This window comes from Sorex fumeus, unplaced genomic scaffold (genome assembly GCF_029834395.1).
Source record: "Sorex fumeus unplaced genomic scaffold, SorFum_2.1 ptg000006l, whole genome shotgun sequence".
In the NCBI taxonomy this organism is placed as follows: Eukaryota; Metazoa; Chordata; class Mammalia; order Eulipotyphla; family Soricidae; genus Sorex; species Sorex fumeus.
In genome coordinates, this window is record NW_026606063.1 from 68,104,554 (window position 1) to 68,122,920 (window position 18,367).

Below are 18,367 nucleotides of genomic sequence, written 5' to 3' on the forward strand. Positions count from 1 at the left end.
GCTCCATCAGGAGGGAAGATGAGGCCCATTGGGAGCAGAAGGCAGCAGGGTGGGTAGATCTCTCTGGCTCAGTCAGGTATGAGGCAGCAAATGGTCTTGGAGGGTCCTGCCCTGAGCCCTGCAGAAGGGAAGCCCCTGGAGCTGCTTCTGTCTGACAGAAGAACTCGGGGAAGTCCCAGTCACAGGCTGATCACTGGAGAAGAAACCATCTCCTCTAGACTCCATGATCACTGTAGGGCTTTCCTGGGACCTGCCGCTTCCTGGGAAACATTCAAGACCCTCCCCAGGATCCTCAGTATCGACATGCGTATGTCCTGCTAGGCTAGTGGTTCATGGGGGTCTGGTTTGGTCTGTCAGGTGCTGAATTCAATGATGGGGAGACCATAGGACTGTGCAGGGAGAGCTGGGTTTGCAGTCCCAGGGACAGCCTCCAGAATGAAAGAACAGTGATATTGATGGGGTGGTGTGATGGCACCCTTAGGTACCCAGATGCTGACTCATGAAGCACAGCTCTCTGCAGCCCCAAGTGATACTTCTCCTTCTGTGGTTTCACTCCATACTGATTGCCCACTCCTTGCGGTACTCTGCATCCCATGGAGGTGTTTGTCTACTGTCTGTGAATCCCATTAACTGTGACAATACTCTCATTCACGTTCCTGCATTGCTATCACCTCAGTCTTCTCAGGACATGAGTCTTTCATCTGGTCTCTGACAGCTGTTTTGTTTTAGGGGCAATGAGAGATTTGGGAAGTGACAGAATATTCAATGAGATGTCAGATTGCTCTATCTCAGCCACCCCATTTGAACACCTGACCAGCTCAGGGATAGAGGAAGGGAAGATAGCAGGAGAGTTCAAGGAAGGCAAGGAATTGTCTGTTCTGTGTCATGAAATAGAGCTGGAAAGGAAACAAGATTTTGAAGATGAGGAGGGCTGAAGTGGAAATAGTGGGATAGTATATCAAGTGAAGAAGTTTGGAGAGATGAGCGGGAAAATGGGTTAACCTATCCGATATTCTTTGCTTAGCAAAAATTTTTGAATCAAACCCCCCAAATTTTGTACAAACCTTTTCAGTCATTGCATTTGTGACTGCAAATAAAAATGATTTCTCAGAGAAAATAATGCCAGCAATTGGGAGGGAGACTGACACTCTCAAAGCGTGTGCTGGGGTCCACAGGTGTGCACAGAACCCACATGGCCCAGAGCACCGGCAGATAAAAACCTGACAGTTCCCAACACTGCAGCACCACAATAATCTTGCATCTATGAGCCCCAGCATGAACTGCTCATCCCGGATGGCTGCCTAATGTTCAGAGTGACCATCAGGTTCTCTGAGCACTGAAAGAGGGTACCACTGCACACACAAAAAAGAAAAATTAAAAACATAAGGTAAAGGCCCTCCCGTTGATCATCGATTTGCTCGAGTAGGCCCAGTAACGTCTCCATTGGAGACTTCGTTGTTACTGTGTTTGGCATATCGAATACGTCACGGGGAGCTTGCCAGGCTCTGCCGTACCGGCGAGATACTCTCGGTAGCTTGCCGGGCTCTCCGAGAGGGGCGGAGGAATCAAACTGGGGTCGGCCATGTTGGCTGCATGCAAGGCAAACGCCCTACCGCTGTGCTATACAGAAAAATATTTTGGTATTAAGATCGAAAAGGAAATCTCTTTGTCTCAAGTATATCCACAGCTGTGAAATAAAGGAGTCTATACAATTTCTTGAGCGGGTCAGTGTGTCTGACAGTGTGTGGTCTACAGAGCCTGTCCCTGGGGAAGAGAAAGAAAGAAGCTGTGTCCTGACTCTCAAGACAGCAGGGACCCGCCCTTCTATGCTCACTTTGGAGCCCTCCTGGGGCCTGGGGAGGAGCATATTCTCTGTGGGCAAAGTTCTGCTTCCCCACAGGGACCCACACCCCTGACTTCCCTGCAGCTGGGCTGGTCCCCACACACACCCTCCCCCCTCTGCCTGCCCAGCCTGCCCAGCCCCCTCTCATTTGCAAGTCCCCAGAGCTCATGCCTGGAAACTCAATAATAGTCTGTGTAACCCTGCAGGGTCAGTGTCTTTCACACGCAGAGTGGACATGAAGGCCCCTGTGCAGCTCCTCAGCTTCCTGCTGCTCTGGCTCCCAGGTAAGGAGGGAAATGAGGGTTTACTCAAGCTAGTGCTAAAGATGCTTCAGGGAAAATAATTTAAAGTACAATGAATGGTGGTGATGATGTGTGTTTCTATTTCCAACCCCAGGTTCCTGATGTGATATTCAGATGACCCAGACTCCATCTGTGTCTGCATCTCTGGGAGAGAGAGTCACCATCATCTGTAAGGCCAGTCAGAACATTAACAGTGGTTTAGCCTGGTATCAGCAGAAACCAGAGAAAACTCCCAGACTCCTGATCTATTTGGCAACCAATTTAGGACCAGACATCCCTCCCCAGTTCAGTGGCAGTAGATCTGGGACAGATTTCACTCTCACCGTCAGTAGCCTGAAGCCTGAGGACACTGCCACTTATTATTGTCTACAGTACAATGCTTACCCTCTCACAGTGATACAAGCCAGAACATAAACCCACAGAGATCAGCTGTGTGAGGCAGGGCTACCCCAGCTGCTCCTCCTGGTGCCTCCACAGCTGAGGGTGTGTCAGATGCAGCCAGGATGTGATGTGAGAGAATGCTCTGGTATAAGTAAAACGAACATTTTTCTCTCCATTATTCCCCCCTCTCATGCCAGCAGCACTGACGTGACAGTAGATCTGCTGATTTTATTTATTGAAATTACTTTCCCTTTCGGAGAGCCCGGCAAGCTACCGAGAGTATTCGATATGCCAAACACAGTAACAACAAAGTCTCCAATGGAGACGTTACTGGGCCCGCTCGAGCAAATCGACGATCAACGGGAGGGCCTTTACCTTTACCTTTACCTTACTTTCCCTCAAGAATATTGGGGACAGGACAAACAGAGTTCATGCAGGAACAATCACTTTAGATGGTCCAGAATCCGTTGTTTTACTTGATATTTTAAAATCATGATGAAAATTTTCCCACATCCAAGTGTGATGGCTTCTTACTGGAAGCATTCTCATGTGGCCAATAAGAACTTTCTGATGTGGACTAAGGGCGAAACTGCATCTTGCCAAGGTTCGGCACCTGCAGGGCTTTGAGAGGGACAGAGATGTGCTCCCTTGATAAGGGACATTTGAGACTAAACTGCCACTGAAAGAAACCCCACTTAAGTGACAGGAACAATGTTGCTTTACACTCAATAACTTTGAATGTGAATGAAGTTTGTACTCCATTATATACAATGAAGTTTTGTAGGAAGTACAGGCAAATGAGACTTCATATATATCACTGTAGCACTGTCCTCCCATTGTTTTTCAATTTGTTTAAGCGGGCATCAGTAACGTCTCCATTGTGAGATTTATTGTTACTGCTTATGGCATATCGAAAATACCACGAGGAGCTTGTCAGGCACTGCTATGTGGGCAGGATACTCTCGGTAGCTTGCCGGGCTCTCTGAGAGGGATGGAAAAATTGAACCCGGGTCAGCCACGTGCAAGGCAAACACCCTACCCACTGTGCTATCGCTCCAGCCTTAGGCATCATATAAAAGAATAAAATTTCAACATTGTGTACTAAGCCCAATGTCTTGCTTTTTTGTCCTGAAGGGAAAATACATAAAGTCACAATTACCAAGCTTCCCTGCATGCCCAAGGCTCTAAATATTCTCAGTGAATATAAATGGGGGAAAAATCTTTGTTATCTAAAGAAATTCCTGTACAAGAAGGGAGACATCCATGACATTGGCAACTATCACCCGATCTGCCTATTGACTGTCATCTACAAGCTGTTCACTCGAGTCATCCTAAATAGGATTGGCAGAACACTAGATGAAGGACAACCATGCGAGCAAGCCGGGTTCCTCAAAGGATTCAGCACCATCGACCATATCCACACGATATCCAAGCTCATTGAGGTTTCTCGGGAGTTCAAGATGCCGCTCTGTCTAACGTTCATTGATTTAAAGAAGGCCTTTGATTCTGTTGAGACGAAGCAGTCATTGAAGCCCTAGCCAATCAGGGCATTCAAGCTCAATCCATCAAGATCCTCCATGAGCTGTATTATGGATTCACTACCAGGATCTCACCATTCTACAAAGAAGAGATCATCAATGTCAAGAGAGGGGTTCGGCAGGGTGATACCATTTCACCGAAACTCTTCAGTGCCACCCTCGAGAACATCATGAGACGACTGGAATGGGAAAGAATGGGAGTGAAGATAGATGGTCAGCAACTACACCACCTCCGCTTTGCTTATGACATCGTTCTAATAACACCAAACATCAGCCAAGCAGCACAAATGCTGACCGACTTCGACTGTGAGTGTGGAAAGGTCAGACTACAGCTGAATCTTACGAAGACAATGTTTATGAGAAACAGCCTCGTTCCTGACGCCCCATTCGCTCTCAATGGAACGACCATCTCTGAATGCAACAGCTATGTGTACCTAGGTCGAGAAGTCAACATGACAAATGACCTGGCATCCAAGCTGCGCAGGAGGAAGAGAGCGGCTTGGAACGCCTTCAAGAGCTTTGAAGAAATAGCTAAGAGGACGAAGAACCTCCAGCTCCGATGTCTCTTTGATTCCACTGTTCTTCCTGCATTAACATGTGCCTCAGAGACCTGGGTCCTAGGCAAACAGGATGAGAACAGTATTAGGGTCTCCCAAAGAGGAATTGAAAGAGCTATGCTTGGAGTATCATGTTTCACTCAAATGAGAGAAAGAATCCGGAGTTTCGACCTCCTTCGAAGATCAAGAATCAGGGACGCTGTCTTGTTTGCCAAGGCGTCAGAAATCAGATGGGCTGATGACCGCTGGACTAGAGCCGTTACCGACTGGATTCCATGGGATGTCAAAAGACCGCGTGGCCGCCCACCTACCAGATGGTCAGACTTCTTCATCAAGATCATGAACGATCGGTTTGAGGCTCTTCGTGTTCCAAGAGCAAACAGACGCCATTGGGCTACACTAGCATGCAACAGGGACAAATGGAGACGTTACTGGCGCCCGCTCAAGCAAATCGATGATCAATGGAAGTCAAGTGATCAAGTGATCTAAAGAAATTTCTTATTACTGATAAAATGTTCAACTTCAATAGGCCAAAACTCCATCATTTCAGGCAAAATTAATTCTTAATTTAATTACTTCAATGGAAAGATTCAATATAAGGTGACATTCAAGCATAAATTTTTACATAATTTCAAAAGACTAGTCCTGATCTTTATTCCATGTTTAGTTTTCCATCCCTATAAACCCAGACCTACCACGGAGAGCCTTTGCCAAAGTGGTACCAGCCTGTGGGCAGGATGCCCCTGAGCCATGGAGTTGCTGTTCCCTGAACATGGGTTCTGAATCCCCCAGACCATGGGCTCTGGCTCCAGCTGAGAACAGGAATGTGGGGGCTCAGGGGCAGGTGCCTGTGACCCGGGCACTGAGATGAGACCTTGGCTCAGCTCATCCAGTGTCACAGCCCTGCCTGCTCTAGCACATCAGTGGCACTAGCAAGACCTTGGGGACACAATCAACACAGGGACTCCCTGGAGTTCTGTTTCCGTGTCTGGGTTCTAGAGCAGCCTGTGGGCCCAACATCCAGCTTATCTCTGGACTCAACAAAGTCTCCATATGTGTCCAACAGCAGCAGAAACCCGGGGAGTTCCCAGAGATATGCCACATGTAGCATCCACACTGACACACGAGTATCACACACAGTTGGCTGAAGGAGTCCCACAGTAGGAGGATGACATACCCAGAAAACGCCCAGAAATATCCAGAAATGCCCAGAAACACCCAGAAAAGTCCAGGCTTCAATGGGCTTTTGATAGAACTATGACACCCCCAATATGGCAGTGACTTTATGTTTATTCCTGTTATGAAGCCGGGAAAAAGACCCTGATGCTCTGTTTCCCCAGGAATCCTATCCATGTTCTTGAGAAGGTAAAAGGTAAAAGGTAAAGGCCCTCCCGTTGATCGTCGATTTGCTCGAGCAGGCCCAGTAACGTCTCCATTGGAGACTTTGTTGTTACTGTGTCTGGCATATCGAATACTCTCGGTAGCTTGCCGGGCTCTCCGAGAGGGGCGGAGGAATCGAACTCGGGTCAGCCATGTTGGCCGCTTGTAAGGCGAACGCCCTACCGCTGTGCTATCGCTCCAGAAGGTAAGAAAATAAAAATGCTCCCCAAAATATATGGGGAGACCAGGAAGGTAGACGGTTGCTGAGGCGATTGCCTGCATTTAGCCGACTAATTTTGGATCCCCAGCATCACATACAGTTCCCCATGCCCTTCCACAAGTGATCCCGGAGCACTAAGCCAGGAGTAAGCCCGGAGGACTGCTGGGTGTAGCACCCCCCAAAAAATATATGTGAGTGCATATGGATTTCTAGAAGGGGCGGGTCCCCACACTTTTATCTGGTTTTCAAATATTCCACCTGGGTTGTTTATAAATGCATCCCTGCAGGCCAGAGAGGTAGTACAGCTGGGAGAGTTTTCTGCCTTGCACGTGGCTGACCCAGCTTCAAAATCCGGCATCCCATAGGGTCCTCTGAGTGGGTCTATTTGAAAACAATGCTATTGGGCACTAATGGTTGAAATATCACACTTTGTTTCTAAAACAGCCATGAGGACAGATCTCACCAGTCATATCCATAGATCGATGGCTTCTCCAGCCATCTCACTGGTGCAGCAACTGTGGGTCTCAGAGTGAGTCTGGATAGTTCTGGAAGAAGCCATGTAGCTGGATTGACAAGTCTACCTCAGGAATCAGGAATCCTCTGCTCCCCAACTCACCCCCACTGCTCACCTGTCATTTCACATGCAGTTTTCTCTTCTTTCCTCAATATTCTTCTGAAATTAGATCCATGACATGTGAGGATGAAAAATACTAGCATTAGCTCCTGGTGACACACATCCCTCTTAAATTCCTGGTACCCTGTTCATGGTTACTTCACAGTTAGTTGAGCATTTTATTATAAAGAGAAATCATTTTTGCTTAGTGCTTACAGATTTGCCTTGTGTTGTGTATTACAGCATGTGTTTCAAAGACTGATGTAAAAAGTCTCTCTAGAATCTCTAGGACAAGCATCTGAAATCATTTTAGCTGCTATACCAGAAAACAGCCACTAGGTGGGAGACAGACCTCGTAAGTTACCATGCAGGGCACCTGGATCTTAAAAGCACTGGGACAGTAACTGAGCTAGTGTTCCACACTCAACAGGGACAGTGGGTCCTGTGGGAATGATGGGAAATGTATGGAAGTAGCTGTCAGAGGCTGAGTTTTATCCAAATTCTCATGTTCTTGCAGTGCGGGCAGAAGTCCGGTATTACGTGTCTGCTGGAACCATTAGTGGAGTTACCCCTTCTCCACATCTCCCCAATCTATATTGTGACATTATTTCATCATGACTGTAGAAAGGGAAGATAAACCATTACTTACTGTAAAGTAAAGTCACTGGAGGGAGGTTAACAAGAGAGTGTAAAGAGACACCAGGAAATTCCCTCTGTCCGCACAGGCACCGAACCAGGAAAAGCCTGTGAGGAAAAGAGGAGGGAAGGGCTCCAGTTGATTGAGGTCTCAGGGGAAGGGCCTCTGTTGGACCTCACCTTCCTCTCCAGTCTCCCAGAGTGTAATAATCCCCAGCCTGTGTGTTCCTGTGAGGGAACCTGAGCTGATGCTTCACACCTCTGGACCCTCTGAGCAGGGCTGTCTCAGGGGCACCTCAGATAAACGGGGACCCCATTAACTCTCCTACCCTGTACTCTGACTGCTGAGGCTTCATGCTCAGCTTGATTGTTGAGCCTAACCTTGCCTTTAGGATGAAGCTGATGTTGCCTTTATTATGATCAGAAATACATCAAGCCAATGGTTCTAGAAGTGTATTTCTCAGTCAGATGGCTGAGTATTGTTCACAGTGACCATTGGAACCTATGAACAGGACATGAAGGGCCCCCCAAATAAATAAATATTTTAAATAATATTTTGTTTTCTTTTGGGCCATACCTAGCAGTGCTCAGGTTTTACTCTGGATTTTTCCTTCAGTGATAACCCCTGGATGATGTTTGTGATGGAGAATTATGTGGTGGAGAAATGCACAAGTTTATGTGAGCATTTGCTCCAGTTGCACTGTGTCCTCCATCTCTTCCAGACACACAATCATCTGATCATCTCATAAGAGAGCCAATACCACGGGTGTCAGGGCAAAAGACATAAACTGCAGACTAAGGAGGTCTTGGTGCATAAAAATGGGTCTATATTAAGACTTTCTGAATGTGAAGGGAAATCCTGACAACTGAGCAAAATGGATGTGTTGGAACAATCATCCAAACTGAAGGAGAACGCTGAGATCAGTTGCTGGCAAGGCATAAACTATCTGGTCATTTAGTCACCAATGGTGACATCCCTGCTTTTACAACTCTTCTCTCAGTGTATCTCCTCCTGGGAGTAATGACAGTGTCTAATAATAAGAATGACAGGGTGTCAGAGCAAGGAAGAGACTGCCATGACCTCAATTATATCCACAAGTGTCAAGTCAAAGATCTCTATAGAGTTTCTTAGCATGTCTGTGACACTGTGATCTGTGAGGCAGAGAGAGCAAGAAGCCATGTCAGGATTCTCAGGTCCAAAGGACTCACCCTTCTACAATATTTAGCAATGCACTGTTTGGAGAGATCAACAGACGGTAAGGCAGTTTTCTTGGTTGTGGATGGGTTCTATAGTACCCTGGCTTGTCAGGAATAATCACTGAGCGCAGAGCAAGGAGAATGTGGGGTTTGGATCAAATACAGAAAGAAAGAAAGAAAGAAAGAAAGAAAGAAAGAAAGAAAGAAAGAAAGAAGGGAGGGAGGGAGGGAGGGAGGGAGGGAGGGAGGGAGGGAGGGAGGAAGGAAGGAAGGAAGGAAGGAAGGAAGGAAGGAAGGAAGGAAGGAAATAAAGAAGAAATGGAGAAGAGGGGATGGGAAGAAGCGGAGAGGAAAGGAAGGGAAGGGAAGGGAAGGGAAGGGAAGGGAAGGGAAGGGAAGGGAAGGGAAGGGAAGGGAAGGGAAGAAGGGAAAGGGAGAAAAAATAAGTTAAAGTATGCCCCCAGTGCCACCCCTCTGACCTGCAAACCAAAAACAAAACTTCCAGACAGAGTCCTTCCTTACCCAGGGTCCAAATCAAAGGCATAAGGCTCTAGTCACACAGCTGGGTGGGGGATTTTTTTGAATTTTCTTCACGATTTGTAGGTGGGGAATGACAGTCAGGGCTGCAGGACTACAGGGCACCAGGTAGCCTAGCAGGGCCCCTCCCCAAACCAGCCCCACAAGCAAACAGGCCTAAGCAAAGGCACAAGCCAAGGAGACAGAAATGAAATTTGGGGATTTTCCTAACAAATCAGGGGAAGTCACTTGTTGGGACGACAGTGTTCATGTATAGATTAAATTATTTGTTATAGTCTGCTACCATCTTATATAGTTAATGATAATATCATCCACACACTTTGGAACCAAGGAAGGGTTGAAAGTTTGTAAGAGTTAGACCCTAAACTTTTAAGTTTAATAGTCTGCGCTGGTTATGGAACCCCTTAATGTGTATATTCAAAAAAATGAAATTACGATGGACCATGTGGTGACTCTCTCTCTCTCTCTCTCTCTCTCTCTCTGGCTCTCGCTCTCACTCTCTCTCTCTTTCTCTGCCTCCTGTGTTCCATAGTCTTATGCTGCTTAGACGATGGTGAAGAACGGATGAAGGAGGGAATGAGGGCCAGGCTGGTTGGTGTCAGTTGCAGTGTATTCCCATCTCCATTCTCCTCTGATTCTCCCTCTGCTTCTGCCTTTCTGCATCCGCCTTATCCTTCCTTGGACCCTGCTCCCTCATACTTCTCCTTCCTGCTTCTGCCTCCCATTCTCCTTCATTCTCCTTCTGCATCCCCCAGCCCCCTCTTACAGCCTAGTTAAATCCCAAAGCATGAGGGGTTGGGGCTTACACATAGGTGTGGTCACACAGTCAGCAGAGGTAATGTCCTTCCCTCAGGGGAAGCTTCTCTAGGACAGATTCTCATCTAGCAGATGTCTCTCCCAAGACTGAAATAGGTAAGACTTAAATTCCGATTATGGGTGTGTTTCTCCTTTCCTTAGTCCAACAAACATGCATTCATAGTATTAGTCATTTTGTGTGGACACAGTAAGAGATAGATTAAGCTTATAGAATTGCTCCCCTGGGCCATCTCACTATAGATCTCAGACTACAGTGCTCAGGCCAGATTAGTCTTTCCTAACCCTAGCAGGGTCCTAATCTCATCGCTACTTTTTGGATCATGAAGGAATTTGTCCATGGCGAAGCTCTTAACTTAAAGTTAAATATTGCGATGCTTTGCCTTGGTCCATTTCGATTCCAGGGTAGTTCACAGCTTTCCCTGGGTCCATTCAGTCTCTCATAAGGACCCTGCTTTTGGGGTGCTACGAATGAAGGGCAATTGAGGCTTAAGTCGAGAAAGCAGATGCCTGGGAGGAAATATTATTCGGAGTCAATTATTAACTCCCAAGTTACAAAAGCATAATATTAACTGTCTTTTTGTGTCTATACAAAAAGACATTGATTTAAAGTAAACTATGCAAAAGACACAAGTAGAGGAAAACGGCAACGTTTAACTTACAATACAAGTTCATTGTCCTTAGAAGTATGTGATCTTAAAAGTTAACATAATCTGATTAGGGGGAAAAGGTGATAGAAGGGTTGGGGAAGAGAGCACAGAGAAGTTACAAATAAGCAATGGAATGGTAGTGACTCGGGATCACTGTGAAGGGTGTAACCTGATAAGTCTAAACTCCCTGTGGCAAGGGAGAAAGGACAAACCAATGTTATCCTAAATGTTTAGAGCAATATTCCAATACCTTAAGACACAAACTCTGAGTTGAATCCCTAGTAGACCCTGGGATTCACAACCCAGGGTCTGCTATGGCAAAAAGTACCTCCTGCACTGACCTCTAGAGAGACAATTTTCTCCAGTGTAATATATAGCTGTACCTGAATTTAAGCCTTTCTGATGTATAATCCTCTTGTTTTTTAAATATGGTAAAATATGGCAAAATGTAGTTCAACTTACATGATCTTAACTGACACTTTTGGATGTAGTTTGAGAGTATAAATGCAACCTCAATAAAAGGATTTATTTTATTCTGTGTCAAAGTCCTTGAACATACGTGACACCATGAATTCAATTCATAAGACCCTAGGGAAAGGCAATTTCAAATTCTTGATTATAAAAATATGAAACTATTAGCCTCATTACAACAGAAACAGAGAAATTTGAAGCTCCCATGTCCATTCTAAATGTTAAGACTTGGGGCCAGAGCCATAGCACAGTGGGTAGGATATTTAGCTTGCACAAAGCCGACCTGGGTTCAAGTCCTGGCATCCCATATGGTCCCTTGAGCACCACCAGGAGTGATTCCTGAGTGTAGAACCAGCAGTGAGCTCTGAGCATCTCTGGGTGTGACCCCCCACCCCAAAATAAGCAAAAAAAAAAAAACGAAGTTGTACAGGACACCGATTTTTATGTCAATTGCTTGCCTGAGGTTGACCTAGACACAAAGTTACATGGCTAGAACATCTGATAAATCAGAAATATACTAATAGTGAGAAATAGAGTGAGGGGGTCAGAGTCATAGTGCAGTGTTTAAGGTGATTGCCTTGCATGCGGCATCCCATATGGTCCCCCAAGCATTTCTAGGAGTAGTTCCTGAGTGAGAAGTCAAGAGTAACTCCAGAGCACTGCTTGGTGTGGTCCCCAAGCAAGCAAACAAACCATAAAACAGAGAAAAAGAACACATCCTTTTCTTTTGAACACACATCTGTTTCGCCCATAGTTAGACTGAGAAGTGTTCCATAATTACCACTACTATCCAGGCTAAGTGAATGTTTCCACTATTTTTCATAGACTAGAAAACACATTCGTCACTTTGCTCAAGAGAGACAACTCTTTTCTTGAGGTCTTTTCATACCAATGCACCCACCCGTGTATTTGCATGCTGTCCCCGGGGGAGGATCTATATTGGACAGTCTCACTTAAGAATCAGCTCTATCTTGCTTTCAGCTATCAGGTCTTCTCAGATCAACTTTCAAAATGAGGTTCCCTGCTCAGTTTCTGGGTCTGCTGATGTTGTGCATCCCAGATAAGGGGAGCAGGAAGAAGAGAAAGAATGGGCACAGAAGGGGGTGTTTGGGGGACCTACTTGTCTCCTAGTATGTTCTGTCTGTGTGTAACAGGCTGTGTGAGAGAGAAGTAACAGGAAAGTGGAGATGGCCCAGGGAAGGTGTAGAGGCCTGTTTCCCCATCCCTAAGGTCTCTTCACTGGGATGACATCTTTCTGGTGTATAAGTATAAATCATTCAAGTAATAACTTTCCCAGTAAACAATATTTCACCAAAAATAAATTGCAGAATGGAAGCAATAAAATTGACCTGTGATACTTGAATGTAACCTGATGCTTTTAAAAATCAATTTTCCAGGATCCAGTGGTGATATTGTGATGACTCAGCATCCACTCTCCCTGTCCATCGTCAAGGGAGAGCCAGCCTCCATCTCCTGCACATCTAGCAAGAGTATCCTATATAGTAATGGAAAAACCTATCTGAACTGGTTCCATCAGAAGCCAGGCCAATCTCCAAAGCTCTTGTTCTATCAAGTTTCTAAACGAGAGCCTGGGGTCCCAGACAGGTTCAGTTCCAGTGGGTCAGAGACAAAATTCACTCTTCAGATTAGCAGGTTGGAGCCTGAGGATGTTGGCGTTTACTACTGCATACAAACTTCATGGTTACCTCACACAGTGACACAGCCCTGAACATAAACCTCCCTGCCTGACCAGTCCCAGATGGCCACACTTGTTCTTTGCTGGTGAGCAGACAGCAGAGTCTCAAAGTCAGTGAGAGGAAGGCACTGGGGATCTCAGGGGAGGAGGCTGCAGCTGTGGCTCTGTACCCTGAAAGCCCCTGCTGTACTGCAGACACCCCACATTAGGGCCTGGTCAGAGGCTCAGTGCTGGCCTGGCAGGGTGGCAGGTGTGCAGGGGGCTGTGAGCTGTGAATGAACAGTTGTAGTGAACGCACAGCTCATGAGCAACCCCACTTCACCCTCTCAGTTTTGCCCACATTTGTAAGGGTTATATTATTACCTAAGTATTAAATTTTTGACACGTTTTCAAGATTTTAAGATATAAAGGAATTTACTGTGAAATGTACTGTCACTGTCACTGTCCTCCCATTGTTCATCGATTTGCTCGAGTGGGTCCATTGTGAGACTTGTTGTTACTGTGTTTGGCATATCGACTATGTCACAGGTAGCTTGCCAGGTTTTACCGTGAGGGCGAGATACTTTCAGTAGCTTGCCAGGCTTTCTGAGAGGGGTGGATAGTTCTTATAACGTGTAGGTTTATATTTCACACAATTGTGTGAATGTGATAAACCCATGTGTTCCCATCCCTCTGGCCCATCTAAAACCTAGACCAGCATCAGGAAGGGCAGGTCCCCACACAGGGCCTCTGAGAGCCAGCAGGGAGCTGGAAAGCTCTAGGATCAGAGGGACATGGGGGTTCTGGAACCCTGGAACTCAGCAGGGCAGTATCTAGAGGACATAGATCTCTCTAGACTGCCTTGGGGACAGTGTCCACAGGTGAATTTTCAGGAGCAGCACAGGAGACTCAGGGTCAGCCTGGGGACAAAACGAGACCATTTCTCATAAACATTGTTTTCATGAGATTCAGCTGTAATCTGACCTTTCCACACTCACAGTCGAAGTCGGTCAGCATTTGTGCCGCTTGGCTGAGTGCCCGAGAACAGATGACTGGTTAAAGAAACTCTGGTACATTTACACAATGGAGTACTATGTAGCTGTTAGAAAAGACGAAAAGTCATGAAATTTACATACAAGTGGTACTACATGGAAAGTATCATGTTAAGCGAAATGACTCAGAAAGAAAGGGATAGACATAGAAAGATTGCATTCATCTGGGGAACATAAAGTAACAAAATAGGAAACTAACACCTAAGTATGGCAGAGATTAGTACCAGGAATTTTACTCAATGACCCGGAGGGCAACCACACATGTTAGGGGAAAAAGGGAGCTCAGAAAGAGAAGGGAACACCAAATAAAGGGTGTTGGGAGGATCTGCCCACGATGGGAGAGCATGCTGAGGGTAGACTATCGACCAAACATAATTGCCACTCAATGTCTCTTTTGCAGACCACAGCACTCAAAAGGAGAGAGAGGGAAATGCCCTGCTACAGAGGCAGGGTGGGATGGGGGCTGGGGGGTGGAAGGGATACTGGGATCGGTGGTGGTGGGAAATGCACACTGGTGGAGGGATGGGTGTTTGATCATTGTATAATTGAAACCCAAGCACAAAAATGTGTAAGTCTGCAACTGTACCTCATGATGTCTCACTATTAAAAAAAAATTAATTAATTAAAAAAATTTTTAAAAAATTTAAAAAAAAAGAATTTGCTGCAGTTAAGATGTGGCTTCATAGTCTTAAATTATACTAACCTTAAATGTAAAACTACCGAGTTGTACTAGCTGCATTTCAAGTCTCTCCACTATAATCATTTGTAGAATCAGTCAGTTATACATTGGAAAAGCATGATCGCAATCTCCTGATCAAAATCACTCAGGACCAGTGATGTAGAAGAGCATGTATGAGACCCTGGGGTTGAATCCTAACACACAAAAATCCATGATGGGTCACTATTGGTTGATTTCCCCCCCTAGGTGTCTCATGGATTCATAAGAACAGTCCTCACAGGGCTTGGTCTAGAGCTCATGGCTCTAAACCCTCCTCAGTGGTGGAGCCAGCGTGGTTCTCAGAGCAGGTCTGGGTTATCCTGGAAGGAGGAATGAGGCTGCATTAGCCACTCTACAGAGGAGCCAAGAGCCCTCTGCTTTCTGCCATCCCACCCTCACGATTTCCTTTATCCTTACAGGCTCCTCCTCAACTCTGGACTCTCCTGCCTTTTCAAAAGTAATGTCTGGACATATACTGGCATCTCAGTCCCAAGATCTTCCCTATTTGTGCCTGGCTTCTCTTCTAAACTCTGGTAACCTCCAATATGACAATAGAAATTGGAAATGTTCACTCAGGATAAGAACTGAGTATTAAAATCAGGAAAAGGGATATACATGATAACTTTTCATATCTGTGTTCCAAATCATAATGCCCAAAAGTAAAAAAAGATTGAGGAGAAAGAGAGGGAAATGTGAATTTCATAGAAGCAGCATGGGGTGGGGGGGCAAGAGGGAAAAATAAAAAAAGGGAAAAAGCCCTGATCACCTATTAGTCATTTCTCTTCAACTAGCTGACCATTGTATTAGGAAAATGAACACTTTGTTTTTCACGTTGTTGTTTGAGACTTCCCCTTTAGGGAAAAGCCCAAGGTCTGAATAGTCCCCTGGGTAAAACAGACCCCCCCCCCCACACACACACACCCTACACTGCTCCTATGATGATCACATTTCTCTCTCTCTCTTTCTCTACTCTCTTTCTTTCTTTTGGGCGTTATGATTTGCAACACAGATATTGAAAAGTTACTATGTAGTTTATATCTGAGAGTATATAACCAGGCACATAGAAATGGACACAAACAGCATAAGTGTACCTGAAAATGATAGATTAAACCATTTAATGTCTTTGAGTTGTAGAGAGCACCATAGGCGAAGGAGAGAGAGGGAAAGAAAGACAGAGACAGAGACAGAGTCCAGACTTGATGCTTGAAGATTCCTGCTGATTAGCTCTGTGACAGTTCAGCCTCTGTCTCTTCATTGAAATTGGAGATACTCCCTGTCCTTAATGCCTCTCGCAAACAATGGCTCACAAGTTGGGACCTAGGTTGATGATGACATTGCATTGAAATGTGGTTTCCTGTGTGCTCCCCAAGAGTGCCTAGGTCACAGAAATTTTGTACAGTCCTTGTATGTGTGTTTTTTTATCGCTTGTGTGTCTATTTGTTTCACTGTCAGCAAGTGAAACCAATGGACTGAGGTTGAAGGTGAAAATATGATTGGCTTCATCGAGGTACATTTTTGTATAGTCCGCCTTGCTGAGACTTTACAGTGTCTGTTCTAAAGACTTGGGGAAAGTCTCTCTAAATCGCAGCAGCACAGAGATCATCATCAGCTGAAACCTATTAAGTTGCTGTATCAAATGATGGCCATAAGATGGCAGACAAACCCCATACATGACAAGAGAGACCCTGAATCCTAGAAACCCTGAGACAGTAACAGGTCCATTGTCAGCAGGGACAAGGCTGTGGTGGGAAAGTGTGAAAGCTGTTGGGGTCTGAGTTGTAGTCAGATTTTCACCCTTTCCTGCTGTGGGGATAGAAGTCCCATCCTGCCTCTCTGCTGTGGACTTTTGATCCCCCATCTAGTGCTCATAATTTGACTTTAGTTCCTCTGTGATGTTTCAGAGATAGAGCTGTAGAGTCACTTAAGGTAAAACGAGATCACAGGAGAGGGATTAGATGGGAGCTTAGGGACACCAGGGAACACAGCCACCACCCCTCTCCACCCCATTGCAGTCCCCACAGGCACAAATTCCAAGAGAGCCTTGTGAGGACAAGGGGAGAATGGGGCTCCTGCTGACAGGAGGAGTTTTTCACAAGAATTGACCTTGAGGGACCTTGACCTTCACTCTCCAGCTTCCCAGAGTGAAAGAATCCCGTGTGTGTGTGTGTGTGTGTGTGTGTGTGTGTGTGTGTGTGTGGTGTGAGCCCCCATTCTGTGTGTTCCTGTGAGGGAGCCTGAGCAGATGCCTCACACCTGGCACCCTCTGAGCAGGGTCAGGCTCAGGGACACCCAGTGAAGATGACCTGAGGCAACTTTTCTTTTTCTTCTCTTTTAACTGCTGAGAACTCGGAAATCATTTTCACCTTGTCAGGCAATTGAAGGAACTATCACCTTGATAGTTGTGTTTTGGGTGTCCTTATGCGGCTTCACTCAGATGTCATGGGGAACATAATGCCACCCACCTCCAGTCCCCCTGGCTGTTCCAGGAGAAGGTCAGTGTCCCTGCAGGGCCAATATGAGTGTTGAGAGCATCTGAGACTGAATCTAGCTCTGAGCTTCTGCTCAGCCCATTCCCCCTGAGGCTCTGCAAGATGGTGACAGCTGCTCTGTCCCCTCCTCACCATCAGAGGAAACTGCCACAGGAGCTCAGACTATTCCACACCTGCTGCTCCTGTGGTGGAATGCGCAGTCTTAGGGCCTCTGGTGATGATAGGATTGTGTGAACACCCTGCAGTCTCATCCTCCTTCTCCCCCAACCCTTCCCCTGACCATCATAACCACCTCAGGGCAACTTCTCAGGAGCAAACAGTGCAGGCAAAAGTGTGTGTCTGATGTGAGCTGCTCTTCTGAGTACACACACCCAGTTCTCCCAGCTTTATTCTCCTCTGGTGTCCTTTGTAATTGAGGTCTCTTTCTCTCCCATCCTGTCACTAGCAACCCTTATTCTGCCTTGTCTTAGAGAATCCCTGTGCAGAATAGTAATCTGGTAAAGTGAGCTGATGGGAATCACATAGCAGGAATTGGTTTAAAGTCTGTTCATGGGACCACCAGTGGTCCAGTGAAAGCAGAACCCTGGAAGCCTTAAAAATCAATGGTGGACTGCAGTGTGTGTGGGGAGGGCTGGGGTGAGATCTCTCCTGCTGAGTCAGGTGTGAGGTCTCAAATGGCTCTGTAGTGTCCTGTCAGGATTCCTGCAGAATTTGAGGCTCCCTGTGCTTCCTCTGTCTGACAGTAGTACCGGGGAAGGCCCAAGTCACAGGCTGATCACTTGGAGGAAACCCATCTCCACTAGACTCCATGATCACTGTAGGGCTCCCCAGGACCTTCTGTGCTACCTTCCATGGAACTCTGACTCTGCCCAGGACTCTGGAATTCTCAGAACTAGAACTCTACCAACTGAGCCAGCAGTTTATGGAAGAGAGTCCACAGATATCATGAAGCTTAGATTCGATGATGTGGAGGAACACTGGACTTTCAAGCCTTTGCTGGTTTTCACTTCCAGGGGCATTCTAATGAATGAAGAAACAGTGACTGAATGGGGGTGGGGAGGTGGGAGTGGAGACATCACCACAAGGGTCTACACTGACTCATCTCACCCAGCAGTCTATCCTCACCAGCTCATTGGGGTATTAGCCCCTGTCAGGGCCTAGATGCTAGGTTGGACACTAACTCGTGCCCTCTTTGACACCCACTTCTAAGAAATGAGCATCATTTCTCTGTGTTGTTGTACCCTAACCTTACTTGAGTCTCAATGCCCTGCACCTGGGTTTTCTAAGAGTTGCCC

The 18,367-nt window shown here is 46.2% G+C and overlaps 1 pseudogene; it reads left to right on the forward strand.

Moving 5' to 3' along the window:
* The first annotated feature begins 303 nt into the window (after positions 1-303).
* LOC130037614 (immunoglobulin kappa variable 1-12-like) lies at positions 304-2,559 on the forward strand (annotated as a pseudogene).
* Positions 2,560-18,367: the final 15,808 nt, after the last annotated feature.